The following is a 21,594-nucleotide window of genomic DNA, read 5'->3' on the forward strand; positions in this document are numbered from 1 at the left end:
GAAATCTCAACAAAATCAGGGGCAATCGGGGAAACTTTTAAATATTAATACTATTAATTTTAGGCATTGATAGTATAAGATAACGTATTAATATAAATACATTTTCTGAAGTAAGAGAAGCCTATAACTCTAATTATTGTCATTATTTATTAAGCATAATTTACTTTCATCCAACTCCAACAGTTACCCGTTTTAGAAGATATTAGGGAGAGAGCTAAAACTCCTGAGTTAAAAGTCAGGGACACAAAAGTTGAAGTACGCGAGGGAACGAAGAGAATCTGAAGTAATGAGGGTGGGAAGGGGTGTGCACTATTACATCATCGTGTGGGAGGAATTGTTTCAGTAAACCGCGCGGGACACTCTTAAAGGCAACTTAGTTCTTTTATACAGTAACAAAATACTGAGGAGTAAATGACACGTAACTACTTAGTAGGCATTAAATAATGTAAAACCAAATTGGAAAAAAATGGTTTCTTAAAGCTACACCGTAGCCCCCAACGAATCAGGAACAAATCCTCCAGTAAGTATCAGGAAAATGAGTAACAATTTTGAAACATTAGTACTATTGACACGAGACATTGAAATAATAAGAGATTATGAATTAATATAACTTATTATTGGCAGGATAATTCGCCACCTTTTCTACAAAAGTCATCAGTTTTAGAAAGGATTAAGAGGGGCAGAGCTAAAATTTGAGTAAAAATCAATAAGAGTTAAGAGGTATGAGCTACACGTTTAATACGTCTTTTTACTACACATTACATTTGTTCATAGTTACAGTTAAGTAGGCGAGCTGGCCTTGTGGGTCATTTTGAACCTTGCCAATTCCCTTTCTAAAGGAGAGAATTACACTACGTATCTGGGGACTCTGAGGTTAACACCTTAGACATAATACCAAACCATCATTTAATAATAATCAAATAACACATCGCAGTGTCATCTGAAATGTATCTCTACCTCTTTCTCCCTCTCTGTCTTTCTCTCACACACATAATGCATTTACATTACTTAACTTAATAACAAGACCACAGTGCCTTACAATACATTTTCTAACATAAATAAGAAAGAAAAAAAAAACTTTAACAGATGTAACGACAGTTAGATCTTCTATTCATAGCTCTCAACCTACCATCCCCAAAATGAGGAACACCAGCCCTCATGATGTGGAACACATACTAATGGCGTACTAATAATTTCAACTAGGTATGATTAAAATATGCTGGCTTTACTTATAAAAAAGATCTTTTAATAAATTTAATATGATTCACTTGCATTTACTATGGACATCAGTTAAAAAATTCATAACACAAAATGTGTCAAATCCTTTCAATGTGGAACTTCGAGGAGCATGAACATTTTCATACCCCAAATGAGGTACGTTCCTCAAAAAGAGGTACAATTGAGTGGTATGCTTCTCACAAAGTACAAATAAACACCGCATGAAAAACGTATTAATTCGAACCTCTTATAGAGTTTACCATCCCTCTGTCTTTTTGCAGGACAGTTCCTATATGGGCATTTGTGCCCTATTGGGGAGGGAAAAACACGAATTTCAAGATAATAAACATTTTCTAACTTTTTGTTAATTGCTCCATAAAACTATTATTCAGTATTTGAAACATCTTTGAGTTGTATGTATTTTTCTTTACAAATAAAGTATACTAAACTGAAGTTTTATTTTGCCAAAAAAGTGATACCCAGTCCTTTCTACAGGATGTGGCTATAGTTTGTACTGCAAAATCTAATGTTTCTGTAGGAAATACCCCTTTGGGTATCCGAAAATGTAGCAACCCTAACTACTTAGGAAACACCAACTGACAAGAGGTCCAAAGAAATAAAACACCCCATCACTCCCTCAATATTATTTTCCCCGCTAACACGTCAAGACGCAACACGCACTACGCAAAAACAAGGAAATAGAACATACACCGGTTTCTTTATCGCGGTTGAGCAAATCTTCAAAATATGGTGTAAAAAATGCTTAAGATACACTCAGCATATGCGATTTCGTCAAAAACCACGATCGGAAATAAAAACGACCTCGTCCATGAAATAATATTGGAAAAATTAAGAGGTAAGTAAAACGTTGCACTTGATCTTTAAGAACAGGTTATTTACATTTTTAAAGAGTGTTTTGTGTGTCAGTGGGTGAGATGTTATTTGCTGATCCTGTCTTAAAGGTATGTCGGAGCAGTTAATTCAGTATGTGCTTCAGTAAGAACTAATAAAGTTTAGACCTTGCTGTTGACTGCTGCTTCTAGTACTTTTTGTTTCACCTTCCTTTTGAATCACATTTTGTAAAATGGATGCATAGTACATGCTTTCTATTTAGCAAAATTTATAGTTGATAAGATTAATGGTAAAAATAGATGTTGGTCTGAATATACATCATGTTGCTGAACGAACTAGTGTAGTTCTGAGTTGCTCTGTTCAGTAAATCCAGTAGAGAGTGACTGAGAGGAGGGTCATAAACATTGTTTGTTTTTTTTTTTTTTTTGCATAATTGTAATCCATGGTAAGCTTGTGAAATGCTGTCTTTTCAACCTGACATTCACCTTAAAAGAATCAAATTACATTTATTAAAATCTGAGGGTAATGCTACTCAATGCTAGAAGTCTAAACCTCAAAATGCACTCACTTGAGGCACTCCTTAAAATGGAGAACATTGACATCTGTGCAGTGACAGAGACCTGGTTCAAAGCTCCAGAGAGCACTCCTGCATTACCAGGCTATAATTCATACCACACCTTTCGGCCACCAAACCCGGACCGAAACAATAAAGGTGGAGGCATGTCCATATTCATTAAGGATATCCACACCTCCAAGCTAGTTGCTCAGCATAATGCATCCAAGATTATCCAAGTTCAACTAACTCTGGGCAAAACTGCAATCCAGATTGTATCTTGCTACAGACCCCCCCCCCCCCCACCATGCCCCAGGATTCCCACTTCTGTTTTCTTAATACACTGGAAAATATTAAGGTACAACCCAACACTCTAATAATGGGTGATTTCAACTACCCTACCACTAACTGGGAAAACTAGTCATTTACCAACTCTTTTGCTCAACGTTTTCTGGAAATCATTAATTCCAACGCCTTGCATCAACTTATCCACACCCCCACCAGGGGCAGCAATATCCTAGACCTGGTCATCACCAACATGGGTGACTGGTGTTCCACACCAGAGGTCAGCTTTTCGTTGGTCAGATCCGACCACAAGCTAATCACCCTAGACATCCACATCCCACTCCCACCCCCCCCCAATTAGGAAAACAACCGTAAAAAATTTCTCCAAAGCCAACTTCACGCTTCTTAAGACAGAAGTGGCAAACTTCACTATACCCATGCAGATGCACAATAGATGTATGACTGCTGATTCCTACACAAATGCACTTTATAAGCACTTACACGAGTGTATGGATCGTGCTATCCCAAACAGAACCAAGATGCTATCCTCCAAAAAAAGGAAGCCAATCTGGTGGTCTTCTGCCATAAACAAACTCTACAACAGAAGAAAGAAACTGTTGCAAAAACAAGAGTAAAATCCCACGATTGGAGGAACTTCCTGGTCAGCCTCAGTAAGAGGCTGAGATCCTTCATAAAATCCTCCAAAGCTAGTTATGAAAACAAAATCGCCACTGATTCTAAAGACAATCACACAAAGCATTCTGTAGCTATGTCAAGAATCTCAATGGCAACACTCAGATCTGCTCTGAGTTACAGCACAATGACACCAAATATACAGAACCAACTGATATTGCCAACATCCTGGCAGATAGGTTCAGTGCTAACTTTACCCCCCTCTCACCCCCTAAAGGGCCCATCTATATACTGGAAGAATGCAAAGTTCCTGTAATCACGGCTGCACAGGTAAAAACCTCACTCTCCAAAGCCAAGAAAACAGCAACCATGGGACCTGACAACATCCCAGGCTGCCTTCTACACGAGCTACAGAATGAAATGGCACCCTACCTAAGTACCATGTTCAATCATAGCCTCACCTCAGGCTTTGTGCCCATTGAATGGCGCACCGCGACGGTTATCCCACTCCACAAAGGGGGGGCCGCAACAGACCCTGGGAACTACCCCCCCCCCATTAGCCTGACGAGCCTGGTCTGCAAGGCCATGGAACGTATCATCATGGAACTCGTAAACAAAGATATTGGAGATCTCCAAACTCTGGACCCCACACAGTTCGGGTTTGTAAAAGGCAGATCATGTCTCGTAAACCTGATGGACTTCTTTGAAGTAGTCACCAAAGCCATAGATGAGGGTAAGGTGGTTCACACAGCCTATCTAGATCTAGCCGAGGCATTCAACACCATCCCCCACTCTGGAATTATAGATAAACTCTCTAACCTAGGTATAAATCCCTATGTCACAAGATGGGTTGCCAACTGGCTTACTGACAGAACCCACACTGTGAAAGTAGCAGACTCCAAATCAGACAAGTACCACAGGGTTCAGCCCTGGGTCCTCTCCTGTTTGGTATCTACTTCTCTGAAGTACAGGCTAACACAGAAGGTCTTTGGCTAAATAAATTCGCAGATGACTGCAAACTAGGATCCATAATCAAAACTCCTAACAATGTGGACATCCTACAAAAGGGCCTCACTAAGACAGATGCCTGGTGTCAAAGCCATGGTCTCAAGCTCAATGCCAAAAAGTGCATTGTCATCCCCTTTGGTAAAAACTCTGTACCAAAGAACTACCACATAGGCGGTAGTCTACTTAACACCGAAAGTGTGATAAGAGACCTTGGGACACAGGTGGACAGTAGTCTCTCCTTTGATAATCACATCACCGCAGTGTTCAGGAAACCCTTCTACATGGCACACCTCATCACAAAAGGTTTCTCATCCAGAAAAAAAGAGGTCATTGTTCCCCTCTACTCATCACTTATTAAACCCATTATAGAGTACAACGTCTCTTTTGGTATGTACCTGACAAGACATCTACAACAACTGGAAAGGTCGCAGAAATACCTCACAAAGAGGATTACTGGCCTCAAACAGATTCCTTACTCAGCCATTCTCAAAAAACTCCAGCTTTACTCCGTCGCATATCGCCTACTCAGAGGCGATCTCTGCCTAACATACAAAGCTATGTTAAACCCAGAGCTGTTGGACATGCTCCACTTAAAGAAATCCCAATCCCTGCGAGCTACACGCTCTAGGGACCTAAACCTTGTTGTCATAATAAACAGAACATGCTGGAGGGACAGATTCCTGTCTCAGAGACTTCCCATACTCTGGAACAGACTACCTATCTATGTCAAACAGAGCTCCTCATTAGCACTCTTCAAGAAAAATCTTGATGATTGGATGGCTAATAGGAGATTCACCCCCGGGGATCACTTCTGTGGTTCTGCTTGACAGGGGCACAGATAAATAATGTTCTTGGGTGGCGAAAGCCAGGGTACCTTTTTAGGTAGGCTTGTATAGGCCCTAGGGCCAATAGCCTAGTACCTACCTATGAACCTATGTGTTAGTTTTACAATCTGTTAATTTTCCTGCTTACAGGTGATCTAACTTAGTTCAGTCATAACCTAAGATAGAATATGTTCTGAAAAAGATGCAGTTTTTGTAATAGGAAATTCAAATGTGGAGTGCAGTTTAGGACAGGTTTATGGAAGACAAGCCTTGTTGTTTAACTTGAGCCAGGGATAATAACTTATTAGAGAAGACAGAAAACAGTAGAGGTCCAAGGATGGAGCCTTGGGGCACTCCTACAGTGACAGGTAATAGAGGAGAGAGTTCTTGTTTCCATTGAACTGCTTTCTGCGTGCCTGTTAAGTAGCTTCGGAACCAGGACATAGTAGTTTTACTAAGATTTAGTTTGCAAAGGGAGTTAATCAGCTTGTTGTGGTTGACCATATCATCAGCCTTGGAGATGTTAAGAAAGACAGCGGAGACATAGTTGCCATTATTTCTATGGTTATTAACTGTGTGGATGAATGAAGTGCAGTTGTGGTGCTATGATAGGGCCTGAAGCCATGCTTGAGTGTTTGCGAAAAGGTTGTGAGTGTTGAGGTAGTCCATGAGTTGTGAGTGTACATATCTTTCTAATATTTTGGACATAGGTGAGAGTATTGCTATGGGGCTATAGTTAGTTAATTCTTTTGAGTTACCCCCTTTGTGGAGAGGTATAATGTATGAAATTCAAAATTTTCTGATATTGGGCATCAGCAGCTGTCTTCAGGAATTCTGCTATTAGTTTGTCGGCAGCTAAGGTGATAGGTTCTAGTTTTATTAGTAGTTTCTTAATAAAGTCAGTAGAGACAGGTTGGAATGTTAAGCCTTCGATATCATTATGGTACCTGGGTATCTGGTTCAGGGGTGGGCAGTCCTGTGCATTAGCAAGAGCAAGAATGGATTTGGTGAAGAATATGTTAAAAGCTGTGGCAACATTGAGGGAGTTATCAGTTATGGTAGGAGTGGGAGTTCCTGATTTTCCAGAATGGAGAATGTTATTAATAGATGTCCATAATTTTTGGGGGTTGTTTTGGTATTTGGTTGTATATTATGGTAGAAGTTAATTTTGTCCAATTTAACATATTTTTTTGATTTATTACGGAGTTCAAGATATACCTGCTTGTCTATATGGGAACTGGTTTTGTGCCAGTGGATCCAGGCCTTCTCTCTGGATTTTAGAAGAGCCTAGTCTCTTTACTCATCCAGGGAGTATGGCTGGATTTTACCCTGATAGTTCTGGGGGGGGGATTGGGAGTTTAGGATGTCTAAGAAGGTAGAGTTGAAGTATTGTACAACTTCGTTAAGGTTGAGGTTTTTAATGGGAGACCAGTTACAAGTTTTTAGTGCATTAATAAAGGTGGCTTGGTTGAAGTTTTTCTTGTTTCTTATTGTCTGGTAAATGGTTGGCTTTTCTTGAGTGGCACAATGTCGTATTGCAAAAGTTGGAAGGTGGTCGCTTAGGCTATCAGGGAGGCATCCAGACTGACTGATTAATGTTGGCCTGTTTGTCAGAATCCAGTCAAGTATTGACTGTATTTTGGTGGTTTTGTCAATTCTATGGGGATATTGGATGAGTTGGGAAAAGCCATAGAGGTTGGTGAAGTTGGTGAGGGAGTAAGAGTTGCAGTTAACCAATCCGTGTTGAAGTCACCCAAGATAATAGTTTCATGTTGGAGGCTCTCAGATGCCCAGTGAAGTAGGGTCTCCAGTATGGGAGTGTTGAAGGGGGGTATATAGCAGCCAATTGTCATGACACTTTTTTCTTGTGGTTAAGAATTAGTTTGGCCATTATAATGTCTATATTGGTTAAATTTGGCATGTCTGTATTTACATTTTCTAAGTTTAGTTGATTTTGAAATAGTATAGCTACACCTCCTCCTTTCTTTGATGTATGATAATTGCGTATGATATTATAGCCAGGTGGTGGAATTTTATTATTGGAGGTGTGGGTTTAAGCCAGGTTTCAGTTAGTAATGCTAGGTCAGGAGAATATAGGGAAATATTTGCATGAAGGTCATGGACTTTATTGTTAATGCATGTAACTAACATTCATATTTAGTTTGAGCAGGTCATTGGACTCTCTAGGAAGTTGGAACGGGTTAAGGGATGGATTCTGGTTAGTTAACAGAGTGCAAGTTGGAACGGGTTAAGGGATGGATTCTGGTTAGTTAACAGAGTGCTGTTATCAGGTGGGCCTGGATTAGGGTGAATGTCTCCACTTAGAGTCTGCCAGCTGTGTCTGTTTTGGTTTTGATAAGTTAAGCTATGTAGTTGTCATATTTAGTGGACAGTAGTCGACTATATAGTGTATAGATAGATGGCATTACACTGACAAATGCTAGTAAAATTAAAAGTCAAATTAGTCAAGTCTTGAGGAGTAAAACTTGAAAGGTGCTATTTTGAGTATGATGGCAATAGTAACAGGCACCTTAAGTCAGACGGTACACTCCAAAAATAGAAACTGTAGAGTGTAAATATTTTACTAAATAGTTTTTTGCAGTTATAGGTTGTAATAGTAGTGTAGTAGTTTTATCACTTTTATGGATATTTATATCTTATTCCTCATAGATATTTCTTTTGTAAATGTTTGTTTCACCAGCCTTATCTCAGATGCATACAGAATTGTTCTACTATTTAGGTGGTACCTTCTATGGGAAGATAAATTTAATTCTGTTGCATAAGTGGTCAAGATGAAAGAGAACTGTGACGTGTATAAGTTTCAACTCTTGTGCTTAAAATTCTTTATAATGTCCTTCTGTATGTTTAGTAGTGTTTTTGTAAATGATGAGGCTTGCAAGTATTTTTTTCTAACTTAAATGCATTTACTTTTTGGTATAGTAGATATGACTACATACACTTCAATTATACATAATCGTTGCTTGAAGAACCAGCGAACTTGGAGCAAATCAGAGTATGATATACAAGGGAGTGTTGTATTTACCTACATTAGTACCTAGAAAACAAAGTATAGGCACTGGACGTCCAAAGGTTCCAGCACAGAGCCTTTATTGACATACAGAAGACACAGAACAAGCAAAGGCTCTGTGCTGGAACTTTTAGATGTCCAGTGCCTATACTTTGTTTTCTGGTAACTGTTTTGGCACTTTCCACACATTTTTTGTTTACATTAGTACCTAGCTTTTGACTGACCCTGCTTTGATTCCGCATAGGGAAGATGCTGCTGCTTTTTTGTGACAGAGAGAAGATAAGAATAAGGTGGGTAAACCAGATGTGCTGTTACAGTGATTTCTCTTCAAAGAGGTACTCCAATCACATATCTTCAGAATGCAGACAGGCTGTGACTAAGAAAGCTTTCATACCTAGACTTGAGTATACCCTCCCTATAGTTTCCTGTCTACTTCTCTTACAACAAAAAGCAAAATTCAAAAAGTGTTAACATAGTATGTTTTATCAACCAGCCACCTCAACTAGAACACTCATGCCTAACACTACAAATGTCTAACTTGTTCCCAGTAACACTTTGTTTTTCGTTTATCCTCCCTACTTTTTAAACATTTGCATAATAGTTTTCTGCCCATCTCTTTGAAGCAGACTACTTGTCACAACCTCTCTGTACTATTATCTTCAAGCAACATTTTCATGTTAGAATGAGAGGAAAGGGGGTGAACGCTTAAAAGAATTTCTCTTTCCATGAGTGTGATCGTGTCCATTTTCCATGCTTCTGTGCATGTTACTTTGGAGCACAACAGTCTGAATTTTTTGTTTACAATGAAGACCACATGTTTACAGTGGAGACAAAATGATCTTTGTGGAGAATTTCCTACTGATTCATAGTTTCATAGACAAATACTGGGCTAGCTGCCGTTGTGGGTCATTTTTAACCTACCCAATTTCCTTTAAAGGTGAGAATCAAACCTTGTACTATTTGATTGTAAGGTAATCACTTTAACTATTATGACAACCCCCCTGATGGGAAATCTGTAGGAAGACTTCTCTAGGTAGATCATTTTGGCTGTACACTGAACAGACAGTTCAGACTGTTCTGCTCCAGAGTACCATGCAGGGAGACATGGAAGATGGATGCCTTTATCAGACCCATGGAAAGAGAAAATCCTTTATACTTTCCCTCCCAACCTCATTCCCCCCTTTTTTCTCATTCCAAAGATCCTTCTGAAAATCATGGAGAATCTAACATACTGCTAGTGACTCCCTTTTGACCCTGGCAATATTGGGTCTTCCTTGTTCATCTAGTCAAGGAAAATCATCATAAGTTTCCCCCACAGGATGGACATATTCATACAGCAGATGGGCTGTCTCATTCATCTAAGCCTACAAACTGTTATTTTGACTATTTGGATGATAGGCTTTTGATTCCTTTGTGACATCTCATTCCTTAGGGCGTGCCTACAGGTGTTGCAGGTGGCAAGAAAACACTACAAAAACTCTTGTATCCCTAAATGGAAAATATTTTCTGTCTGCTGCCAATAGAGGACAGTACCTTTATTAACTGTGTATTCTTGTTATCCTCAAATCAAATATTTGTGTGAGTTGTGCAGTTTGAGATTGGCATTCGCTGTTATTAGGAGACCTTTATCATCCATCTCTTAGTGTTTGCCTGTGGATCCCTGTCTTTTTTCATGTTATGAGATCAGATAATTCCTGAATGGTGTCCTTCAAAAAATCAGGCCCTTAAGAAAATCCATTTCTCCTCCATGGGATCTCAACCATGTATTGGAAAAGTTAACCCTTTCTCCGTTTGAACCAGCCTGTTCTGTTTTTTTATGTTCTGTGCTTAAAAGACAGTCTTATTAGTGGCTTTGACTTTTGCTAAAAGGCTCTGGGTTAAGTTCTTGTGTCATGCTGCCCTTCTTGGGTTTTCATAAAAATTGGGTTACACTTAGGATTAATATTCTCTTATGCCTAATGTAGTAAATTAAATATCTTTAAAGCAGTCCATCCATCTTTCTACATGTTTTCCTTAGTCTCAAAATGGGGTGGGGGGTCTACATTTACTTGATATTCATGGACAAGATTCTGTTTAGACAAAACTAAACTTGTCAGAAAATCTGGCCAATTTTTTTTTGTTTCATTTGAGGGTAAATAGGTAGGTTTTACTGTTTCAAAAGAAGCCATATGGATTCCTCTTGCTGTATATTTTTGTTACTTTTTCATGGAAACCCCCTTCAAGGCTTCACTTTTCTAGAGCTGTTAGCACTACCTGAATCCAGACTCTTGAAAAAGGGCCCTGAACTATTTTGGAAGCAGCCACATGATCTTCCATTCACACCTTTCCTAAACACTATAAGGTAGAATTTTTTTCTAGAGCTAGAACTTGTTTTGCAATATCCATTCATCAGAGTATTCTGAACTTCAGTTCTGCTTTTCAAACCTCCTTCAAATCCAGTATAAAGCAGTATCACATCAGTGATGTAATGAAGGCCAAAGTACAGTTGTGGAAGAACTTAACAGTAGATATTCAAATAAGATCACTGTTGCAGTGTATTCACACTTCCTGCTTGCCCCATATATGTTTTACTCCTTTTTTCCCCCCCAATAATTTTTATTTTTATTTTTACATTAATAAGTGTCACAAATAGAAAACATCTTACAACATGACCGTATATATATGTTATACATAATGTCAAATACCACAGAATATAGATCGTACAACATATCTATTTACACTATGTACATAGATGCTTTCACTGTTAATTCCACAGTTATATAGACAGTATATACATTCGTAATATCCAAGTTATTATTTAATATCTGAACTTGTATGTGTTCTTTGGTTCCATTATAGTGTATTTCTAAGTTGCTGTGTGATGAATTATGCTAATATGATATTAAAGGTTTGTTCCCAAATTTCTCTGGATTTCATGTTTTTATTTCTTTTATCTATTACTATTTCATGAGCTAAAAGGTGTTGTATAGCTACTTGTTTAAAACCCTCCCAAGAGATATTTATTGTATCTAGTCATTTAAAAGCTATATACAGTTTCATTAGTAGGAAAATTGTTAAAATTGCATTTGCTTGTTTTCTTGGTATGTTGGGTGGGAGAATGTGTAATAGAGTGAATTCCCAAGTTAATGTTGATGTTTGATAACCCGTTTTTTGTAATTGTACCTTGAGAGAGTTCCAGGGTTTATAGACACTTTTACAGCTCCAAAATACATGGATTAAGTCAGCTATCTGGTCTTTACAGTGTGGGCAGAAAGGTGATTTTTGATGTGTTAAATTTGTGTAGGATTGCAGGTGTAAAATAAGCATTATTATTGATCATGAGCTTAGTGTATGCTAACTTTTTGAGGGGTATAATCTTCAGTGTTAGATTGATTGCCTGGCTTATTTGCTGATCATCTATGGATGGTTTAATTTTTCTCCAGTAGTTGGAGAAGAGGAGGTCTTTCTGGTATTTGATTTCATTTATCATTTTATATGAATTGGTAATAGTTTTCTTTGTTGTGATAATAGTTTTCCAAAACCTGCTACAAGTTTCTATGTCACTATTGTTCATAGTAACATTTTGGAGGTAACTGGAACACAGTTCTTTGATTTGTCTTAGGATTATTATGTGTGATTTAAGGAGGTTTAAGTTGGTCCTCATTTCTTGTATTGAACAGTTAAGGCAGGGATAAATATCTTGGATTGTTTTATCTTTCAGTCTGGGAAAAGGGACCAAGTCCAGCATCTTATTGTTTATTTTTAAATTTGGGATTTTATGAAGGGGTTGCAGTATTGTCATGGCTTGTCTAAGGTTCAAGAATTGAAAGAGTTTTTGCGCTAAGTTGATGGAATGTTTTAAGGGCTCTATAATGTTATAATTTGTATTTCTTTCTGCTTCAGGAATGGAAGTGTTTTGGGATTGAAACCTAGAGCTTTAATATATCTATAATAGATTGTCACCCAAAGAGGAGACCAATTTTCCATTGACGGGTTATGTTCAGCTATTCTTAATATTCTGTTAGTGTCAATGATCGAGTAGTACATTTTAAAATCTGGTAGATTTAGTCCTCCTTTGCTTTTGGGGAGTGTTAATTTTGGATAGGAGATTCTATTTTTTTCTGGGTTCCCATATAAATTTTGCTAGGAAGGTATGAATTTATTTGAAGAATTTATTATGTATTGTTGTCTGTGATGTCATGAATATTTACATTAGTCTAGGTAAATGTTCATTTTGATTATTGATACTTTTGCCAAAAATGGTAGTTTTAGGTTCCATCTTTTACAGTCTTGCATTATATTTTCCCATTTAAGGTTTACGTTGTGTTGGTAGAAGTCTTTGTTATTCTGGGAAAAAAGGTGATTCCCAGGTATTTAGTTTCTTCTTTTATTTTTATTGTGTTTAACAATGGTATTAGTGAGATGAGTTTGGGTGGTTTTAGGGGGAAAATATTAGTTTTATCGAGGTTTAGTTTGTAGTTAGAAATAGTCGAGAAATGTTCAATTGCAGCTATTATTTTGTTTATATCTGAATTTGGTGTAGTGCAGTATATGTTCAGATCATCCGCAAATGCAGTGAGGTATATTTTGAAGTTGTGAGTTGATGGAGGATTGTGGTATGTGTTTTGTTTAATGTATAGAAAGAGTGGTTCTAGGTATAGGTTAAAAGGGAAGGTTGATAATTGGCATCCTTGTCTTTTTCCATTTTTTATTAGGATCCTATTTGACCAAGTTTTATTTATATATAGAGATGTGTATGGGTTGCTATAGAGAGTTTTGATGATCTGAATGAAGTTATTGGGTATATTAAAGTAGGGTAGTGTTTGGAGTAAGAATTCTAGATTAACCCAATCAAATGCCTTGTGGGCATCCACTACCATTGTGTAGATGTTTATATTGTATCGGTTAGCATAGGCTATTAGTGCATCTAATGTTAATGTATTGTCACTAGTCTGTCTATGTGGTATAAAACCGGATTGTTCTGGGGAGATGATTTTCATCAGATTTTTCATTCTGTTTGCAAGTATAGAGGTAAATATTTTAGTATCTATATTTAAGAAGGAGATGGGTCTGTAGCTGTCGGGGTTTTTGGGGTCTGTGTGTTCTTTTAATATAAAGATGGTTTTAGAGGCATTAAAGTGGATATCATTTATTTTATAGTTTATTATGTAATTCAGTGTATAGTATAGTAGTTTGGCTATCAAGGGGGAAAATGCTTTGTAAAATTCTGATGCGAGTCCATCCGGACCCGGAGCCTTATGCGAATTTAAGTGTTTGATTGTTGTAATAATTTCACTGATGGATATCGGTTCAGTTAGTTTTTTTTGTTGGTCTAAATTAAGTTTAGGGAATTTCAGTTTTTGAAGGAAAAGAGTTATGTCTTCCTTTGAGGTTTGTAGTATTTGTGCTCCATATATTTGAGAGTATATTTGTTCAAATGTTTTAATAATGTCTTCATTTTTTGTGTAATTTTTGTCTCTGTAGTTTATTTCTGATATATTGGAGGCATTTTTGTGTTGGGAGATAATTCTGGCCAGAGCTCTAGATGGTATTTGAGCTTCTTCTGCGTAAGTGGCTAACATTCTGGCTTCATAAAAAGATAGGTTCCTGGTTTCTAACATGTATAGATCCCTTTGCAGTTTTAAAAGTTCTGCTTCTGTTTGGTTCTTAGGGTTATTTATTAGTTTTTCAAGATGCTCTATTTTCCCTTTCAGTATATGCTCCTCTTTCAGTTGTATTTTTTATAGTATGCTGCTTTTTTGATAAACAGTGCTCTAATTTGTGCTTTGGTTGCAGCCCATTCTATGTCAGTTGGTACTTGGGAGTTAGTAATATTTGTAAGAGCTATTTTTAGTATTGCTTCTGTTTCTTTTATTACATCCATTTTGGAAAGTAAATTAGGGTTTATTGACCAATTATGACCCCTATTCTCTAAATATATATTTTTGTCCCAGTTAAATGTTCAGTGTGGTTTTGGAGTGATCTGAAAAGAACCTGGTATGTATAGTTATTGTTGGGTCCATGTTAATGAATATGTCAGAGATCAAGACAAAGTCTATCCTTGACCACATTTTGTGGCATTGCGAATAGAATGTGAATTTCCCTGTTTTATCTGCACTGTTCCCATATTTAAAAGGGTCATATAATTTGAAATCTTGTTTGAGTTCATTAACGGCTAATGTGGCTTGTTTATTATGTGATTTGGTCAGATTAGATTTATCCTTTTCTGGGTTTTGATATGTGTTCCAGTCACCTCCAATCACTAGGTAGTGATCTTTAAATTGGTTTAAGGTTGGGTATAATGACATAAAAAAGTGTTGTTGGTTATTACAGGGTGCGTAAACATTAAGTACCATTATAGGTTTTGGTATTGTATGACTACTAAATGTTACGTAACACCATCTTCCCTCCTTGTCAGCTTTGGTTTTAAGTATTTTTTCCTTAAATTGTTTTTTTAATTATTATGGCAGCCCCAGCACTGTTTGTTTTACCCTCTGAAGCTATGATTTGACTTATCCATTTCTTTCTGCCCATTTCTCTGCAGTCAAGTGTGTTTCTTGTATTAGTATGAGGTTGGCTGTGGTTTTTAATGTAAGGTGTAAGAATAGTTTTCTTTTCTTCTTGTTTTGGAGCCCTTTAACATTCCATGATTCTATTTCCCACATTTATTTATTAGGTGTATTCCTTGGGTATGCCATGTATATTAGTTTTGTTTTGTTATCTTTGTATGTGTTACTGTGTGATGGTTTAGGAAAGCATCTTATTTATCCCCCATCCCTACTCTGTGCCTAACCACTATATCCCTGGACCAGGAATAATCGGGGGGCGGGGGAGGAGGAGGATGAAGGTTCGTTATATTGTATACCTTTACATCTAATCTTGGAATGTGTTTTCTTTTTAGATATAGATTTAACCCATAGTATCCCCCCTGTGTTACTATAAACAGTGTGGACAAAGCTGAACACACTAGTTCCCTCAACAAACACTTCTACTTAATATCCCTAGCCTCTTCCAACATATTATTTATACAATTATGGTATTGCATTTAAGGTACAGCATGTATTGCTTTTGTCTTGTGACTAATTCTTTCTAATAGTATTTTGAAAACATCATATTAATATACATTCCTCAGTAAATTATAGCAATATATGTACCATAGTAATATTGTTAAACAATCAATCTTGTCATTTTTACATTTTCTTTCATTTGACTTCTTTTTTCTCCCCTTTATTTATTCAGATTTCGGCCTTCTTTGGTGCCTGTAATGTTTTTCCACATCAATCTGTGTGGGTTATAAAATATATACTTGGCACCTATTTATCAGAGGTAGGAAGTATAGAGAGAGGCAGAAAAAAAAATAAAAAAAACAGCTTAGCCAAACAGTCCTGCTATAGTTAACATATTAAGGCTATATTTACATTACCCCAAGATTGTTAGGTTATTTTCCTATTTTCCTGAGATTACTTCTCTCCAGGATCTTTTAACACATTTCTAGTATTTGCATAAAACATTTAACAATTTTTTTTCTCCAAAATTAATCTATGAGCGTCTTCTGTGTGGAGGCATGCGTGAATGGGCGTACCTTTGTTGAAGGTTGTGCGTCAGGGCTGGTAACTCGGCACGTAAAAATTCACTACCAAACATTAGCGGACCGGAGTTCCGCTGTGGCGACCCCTAACGAAAGACACAACATTAATCTATGAGCTAGCCTGTTTTTGACAGTTTATTTGTTGCCAATTATTTAAGGCTGGAATTTCATTCACCTACACAGTACTGGGTGTACTGTTTTAGTGAATGGTTCAGTTCAACAGTACCTTATTTCTTCAAGGTTTTGCTTGCAGGTTGGTTGACATCTATGGTGCAGCTTTCTTCTTTTAGCTGGTGCAGATCAATTTTCATTTTTCAGGCAGTAAAATCTTTTTGAGCTTGCTGAAATCAATTTTGTCTGACTGTTCTTCATGGAGCCCTCAAAATCATAGGGGGACTGATTTTGCAGACCAATGTCCCAGGAGGAGGTTCCTTCCTATATTCGCGCATTGGAAACGGCAGTTGATTTTTGGTTCCTACCCAGGCTGTACTTCCTTATCCTGTGTTCCTCATGGCTCACATCGTGGATTTAAGGGCCTAGACAGCAAGGGAAGCTTTCAGAGTTGGATCCCAGCTAGAGTGCTCGTGAATAAGGTCGTTTTTTCACCCAAGGGTCCTTTATCATTTTTTGTGGATTTATTTCACTTCTGAAGGTGGAATTTGCTTGAAAACGGCCAGGAAGGTCTCTTTTGCCTCTTTGGGGTTAGCGACCATGTATTTAACTTCCTTTGATGTAGAAGATCTGGATATTTCGTCTGGAATTTGATTTTTTTTCCTATTAGGAACCTGCAGTATGGAGATAGTAGTTGTCTTGCTTGTCTTATTTGTATTGGGAGGTCTTGAGCAAAGGAGATTTTATTATTATTCCAGGTGACTGTGCCTTTTTTTATTTGCTGCCAGTATGATTTTATTTACATCTTGGTAGTTTAATATTTTAATATAGACAGGTCTTGGTTTCAGTGGTGTTTGCATTTCTCTCAGGGCTCTGTGGGCTCTCTCTATTGTTATTTGCTGCATTTCTTCAGGCTCCTCTAGCAGGGAATTTATTATTTGCTTGACTGTTGGTATTAGATTGTTATGAAGTACAGTTTCAGGTATTCCTCTGATGATGATATTGTTACTTCGAGATCTTTCTTCCAGTTCTGTTATTTTTGCTTGTAAGTTTTGTATTTCTTTGTCATGGGCATCAGTTCTTTGAGAAATTTTTATTTCATTTTCTATTATTTTGGACTCAATTCTGGATATTATTTGGCTGAATGAGTCACCAAAGGTTTGAAATTGTAATGATAAGTCCTTTATTGCTTGCTGGATAGGTAATAAGGCAGATTTTATGTCTTCCAGATTAGCTGGCTGGTCTGTCTTGGATTTATTTGTAGTTTTAGAGTTGTCAGTTTGTTTAGTTGTCTTGTCTTTTTGAAGTTGTGTCTTTCTCAGGTGAGGCTAGTACTGATAATTTGGTCTTAGTTGTTGTTGTTTCCATATTATTTTCCTCTTTTTGACATCTTGCTGTATAGTGTTTTACCAATCTTGCAGTCAGATGTAGGGCCTTAGTAGCACATGGCTTAAGCTGTTATTCAGAAATCTTAGTTAATCCTACTGTTTCTGTGCTGAATCCGTCACTTTTTCTTCCTCTTTTGTTTGCTGGATGATATTAGCAGTAAATATCTACAGTTATTTATGTATTACTAATTCTGTGTTGCTTTCTGGGTTTGTTTTTAATCCAGGGTACATCAGAGGCCTAGGTGATAGCAGTGCTCACAGAACAGCGGCCATTTTGAACTCACCGTTTTTACTCCTTTTTTATGTTTCTTGGCTGAGGTGGACCTAATTTTCTTTTCTTTTTCTTCTCTATTCACATGAACAGAATTCCTTTTCCCTTGACTTTTAGCCACAGATACAGTTTTCCTGGGACAAGAAAGCTCTGTGAAAATTTGCACCCATGCATCTCTTATGTACAAGCACTTAGTCTTAAGTGTAAGTTGGACATACGATGCGAGAGGAAGGATCCCAAACTTTTGAAAATTGGACAGATGTATGTTATCCTTGGCAAGATACTTCCTATTAATAAGCAATACAGCAGCTGTTATCTTTTTGGACATCTGTTGTTTTGGTAAGTTTTTGCACAACTGTATGTTCTTGTACATTTTGTTATAATTTTACTACTTTTCTCCATATTTAATAAAGAAATTGGACAGTGTCCATGTACTACTAGGTTTGATTGAGCTATGCATAGAAGTACACCAGTCCTTATATTCTCACTTAATACACTTACAAATATTGTACATGAATAATTCATAGGGTAGTCCATCACAATTCCCTGTTTTTATTGTCTGATCTCTTTATCACTACCTCACCCTCGTCACTCAGTGCAGTCTGTCTTAAACTCTCCCCACTCCTTTATATCATGACTAACTTTTCCTTACCTTTAAGTAGCTCGCTTAACAGATTTGTGATTAACATTTTCTCCTTATTGCTCTTTACCACACACATTTACTAGATGTCTTCCTTGTTACTTTTCCTCCTCTTGAATCTCCCTGTTTTTCCAAACTCCTTTTTCTGTTAATTCTCCATAAGAAATCCACCCTTTCGTAACTTATTTCACAATAATCATCCTTTTTTTCTGTTAATGTTTGCAGCATTTTACTTGTATCCATATAAGCACATTTTCTTTCCACAACTATCTAGAAATTTTAGCTAACAATTTCCAAAAATCTTTTGTAAAATATTCTCAGCACAGTAACATTTTAATGCTGTCTTTGTTTCCTCTATTAACATGCTCCTATTAAACTTTCACACATTTCCATATTCACTTCTTTTGCTGGAATTTTACTTAGCACATCACTGACCAGCAAATCTCTTTACAGTAATCCACCCATTTCTATCAGTCCACCCACTTCTGTCTGCCTTTGTTTTTGTTTCAGCTCAGTCTTCCCCTTTCCTCAAAATTGCTCTTAACCATGCAATTATAAGCACATCCAGAAAGCACTTATCACAGTATTCATTTCCACCTTTCTTTGTGATTTTGCGGTTAAAATTTCCATAACATTTGCTAGGTTTCCTAGTATATTGCAAATGTGCATGTCTTTCTCTATATCCAGTGTTCTCTTTTTACCTTGTACAGATAAGGACCCAGTAACCTAAAAGTCTATTTTTCACAAGTGCGAATTTGTAATGCTAGTGATATACCACCAGTACTCCATTTTCCATTTGGTCTCTACTGTAATGCCCAAATTAATATTTCTCAATATTCCTTATGTCATCCTTAAGAGATGTAGTCTCATGAAAGAAAAGCTTCATCTGTGTATTACTGTCAAGTCTAGACATCTCACTGGTCTTCCATTATAAGTAAACTATTTACATTGCATTAGAAGAAAGAGCTTTTTCTTTTTCTTTACTAATATTCCAGTTTTTTCTTCATCGTGCCGGCAGCACTGTGCAGTAAAGTCCATGAAGAACTAAGACAACTTAGCTCTGCCTGTAAAATGATTGTATGCAACTTTTATGACTCCTTCCCACTGTCTTTAAAAGACTGCAGGATCCACCATTCCTGAATTTCCCTGTTGTTTGTTCAAAGATTGATTTCATGTCAGTACAGTATTCCATTTGGGCACTCATAACAGCTAGTTCTCAATAAACTTGTATACCATTCCTAAATATGTAAAGTACAAGTAGAACATCATTCATTAACAGTCGCTTCTTAGTTTTAATGTCTCCAATCTTTTAGTCACCTACTTCTTAGTTTACTTTCTTAATTTGGTTCTATAGTATTAGTACTTCAGCAGTTACTGATGCGAACTTCTGGGTAAGGGAGTGTATTGTTCATGATATTTGGAAGGCCTCTGTGGTTCTGGTAAGCTATGAAGTGACTCTGGAAGGGGAAGCAGAAGCAGATGGTAGGCTGAATCAATTTGTTTTTGAAGGCATTGCAGTGAGTAAACAGCTGTGCAATGCATGTGGGAGTAGATGAGGCCCTGTTAGAAATGTTGAAAATGCAGGGCATTTTTGAGGTGTCTTAGTTAAATACATCACTTCTGGGAGTGTATGGAAGTTGGTCTGGATTGTTAAACTGGAGCAGTGGCCTGAGAGCTTAACAACTGTTTCAGCGTGTGCCAATGACATGATGCAATTTTTGTTGAAAACATTTTTCAGCTTTAATGGGTTTTGCATTTTTCCACTCTGTTGTGCTGTTACGGAGTTAGTGTGTATGTATATGTATGTGTGTATATATAATATATATATGTTCGGGAGTATGGGGTCTTGCCTACCTGCAAAATCTTAGTGTGGTTTGCAGGTATTCATGTTTTGGTATTGTTACACACTGAAATGTGCTTCGGCTAGTTGCCACGAATCTATGATCTACATTTTTAAAAAATGAGGACAAAAAGGGCACGTTTCACTTGCAGAGAGATCAAGCTTCCCAGCTTTCCTGGAAGACCATCTGTCAGACTGCTGGAAATAAGACTTCATCCAGTAGTAGGGGCTCAGTTTCAGGAGGAGCAGTGCAGATACTGTCTTGTTTGGGAAACAGTTGAGAACAATTTGTCTCTGCAAAAATACTGTAGGTATTGTGGGAGCTTGTAGGTACTCCCTCTACATGTCTTTTGTGGACCTAGAAAAGGCATGTAACTGTACATACTGTGTAACACATTGTGGGACCCCCCAGGGCTACTGCTACATGCTAATCAGTCTCTGGGTCCTTGACTCTGACTAGTATGAGTTGCTCTCAGTAGTAAGTCAGATTTGCTTTTAGTGAGCACAGATCTCTGCTAATGGTGTGTGTCTTGTCTCTCTCTCCTTCAGTTTGTGATTTTTCATGGCTGGGATATTAATGCACAGATAAGGTTGGGAGAATAACCATTAAATCTACTGGTTACATCTTGTTTGCTGATGATGTTGGTCTCTGTCTCAAGTGACTGACTGTACAACATAAACTGAAATGGGTATGAAGTGACTGGGATGAAAATTAGAATCTCAAAACTGAGAGGTCATGATGCTGTGCTAATAGAGTGTTCTTTGCAGGTGAGTGGGGTTGGCTTTCTGAGGTGAATGAGTTTAAGCTTCTTTGGTCTTACTTTGGCACTGAAGATAAATAAGATCAGGAGCTTGAAGTTGTAGCAGTACTGCAGGTGTTGAACTGGTATGTCATGGTGACCTGAGAAGTGAATTGTTATAATAACAGGTAAACTGACAGCTTTATGTCCCCACCATTACATGTGGTTATTTTGCTCAACAACTCTTTCAGACTTTACAGCATGAGTTAACTCCACATTAGTTAAGACTTTCCACTCATTTTTCATTGCTTCCCCTCAGTTTAAACACTTCCTTTTTTTTCCCCTTCAAAGTCGTCTTCTTCTTCTTCTTTCGTCTTTTCCCGATTAGGGGTTGCCACACAGATCACCTGTCTGCTCAAGACTGGCAGTAGAGTTTTACGGTGTCGAGTTGCCAGCTCAGCACCCAACCTTCCACAGAAGGCACACGCGCGCACACACACACACACACACACGCGCGCACGCCTAGGGCCAATTTAGTGTCCAATCCACCTACAGCATGTCTTTGGGATGTGGGAGGAAACGAGAGCACCTGGAGAAAACCCATGAGACCATGGGGAGGACATGCAGATTCCGCAC

General features: G+C 37.6%; 1 protein-coding gene across 1 annotated transcript in view; it reads left to right on the forward strand.

The window, feature by feature from the left end:
- The first annotated feature begins 1,886 nt into the window (after nucleotides 1-1,886).
- Nucleotides 1,887-21,594, forward strand: part of SFMBT2 (Scm like with four mbt domains 2) — a 2,938,510-nt gene continuing 2,918,802 nt past the window's right edge. Inside the window, exon 1 of the mRNA XM_044088354.1 lies at nucleotides 1,887-2,074. The gene's annotated coding sequence lies outside the window, so the exon portion shown is untranslated. The remainder of the gene's footprint in view (nucleotides 2,075-21,594) is intronic.

This window comes from Protopterus annectens, chromosome 11.part0 (assembly GCF_019279795.1).
Source record: "Protopterus annectens isolate FY-2018-M chromosome 11.part0, PAN1.0, whole genome shotgun sequence".
NCBI lineage: Eukaryota > Metazoa > Chordata > Ceratodontiformes > Protopteridae > Protopterus > Protopterus annectens.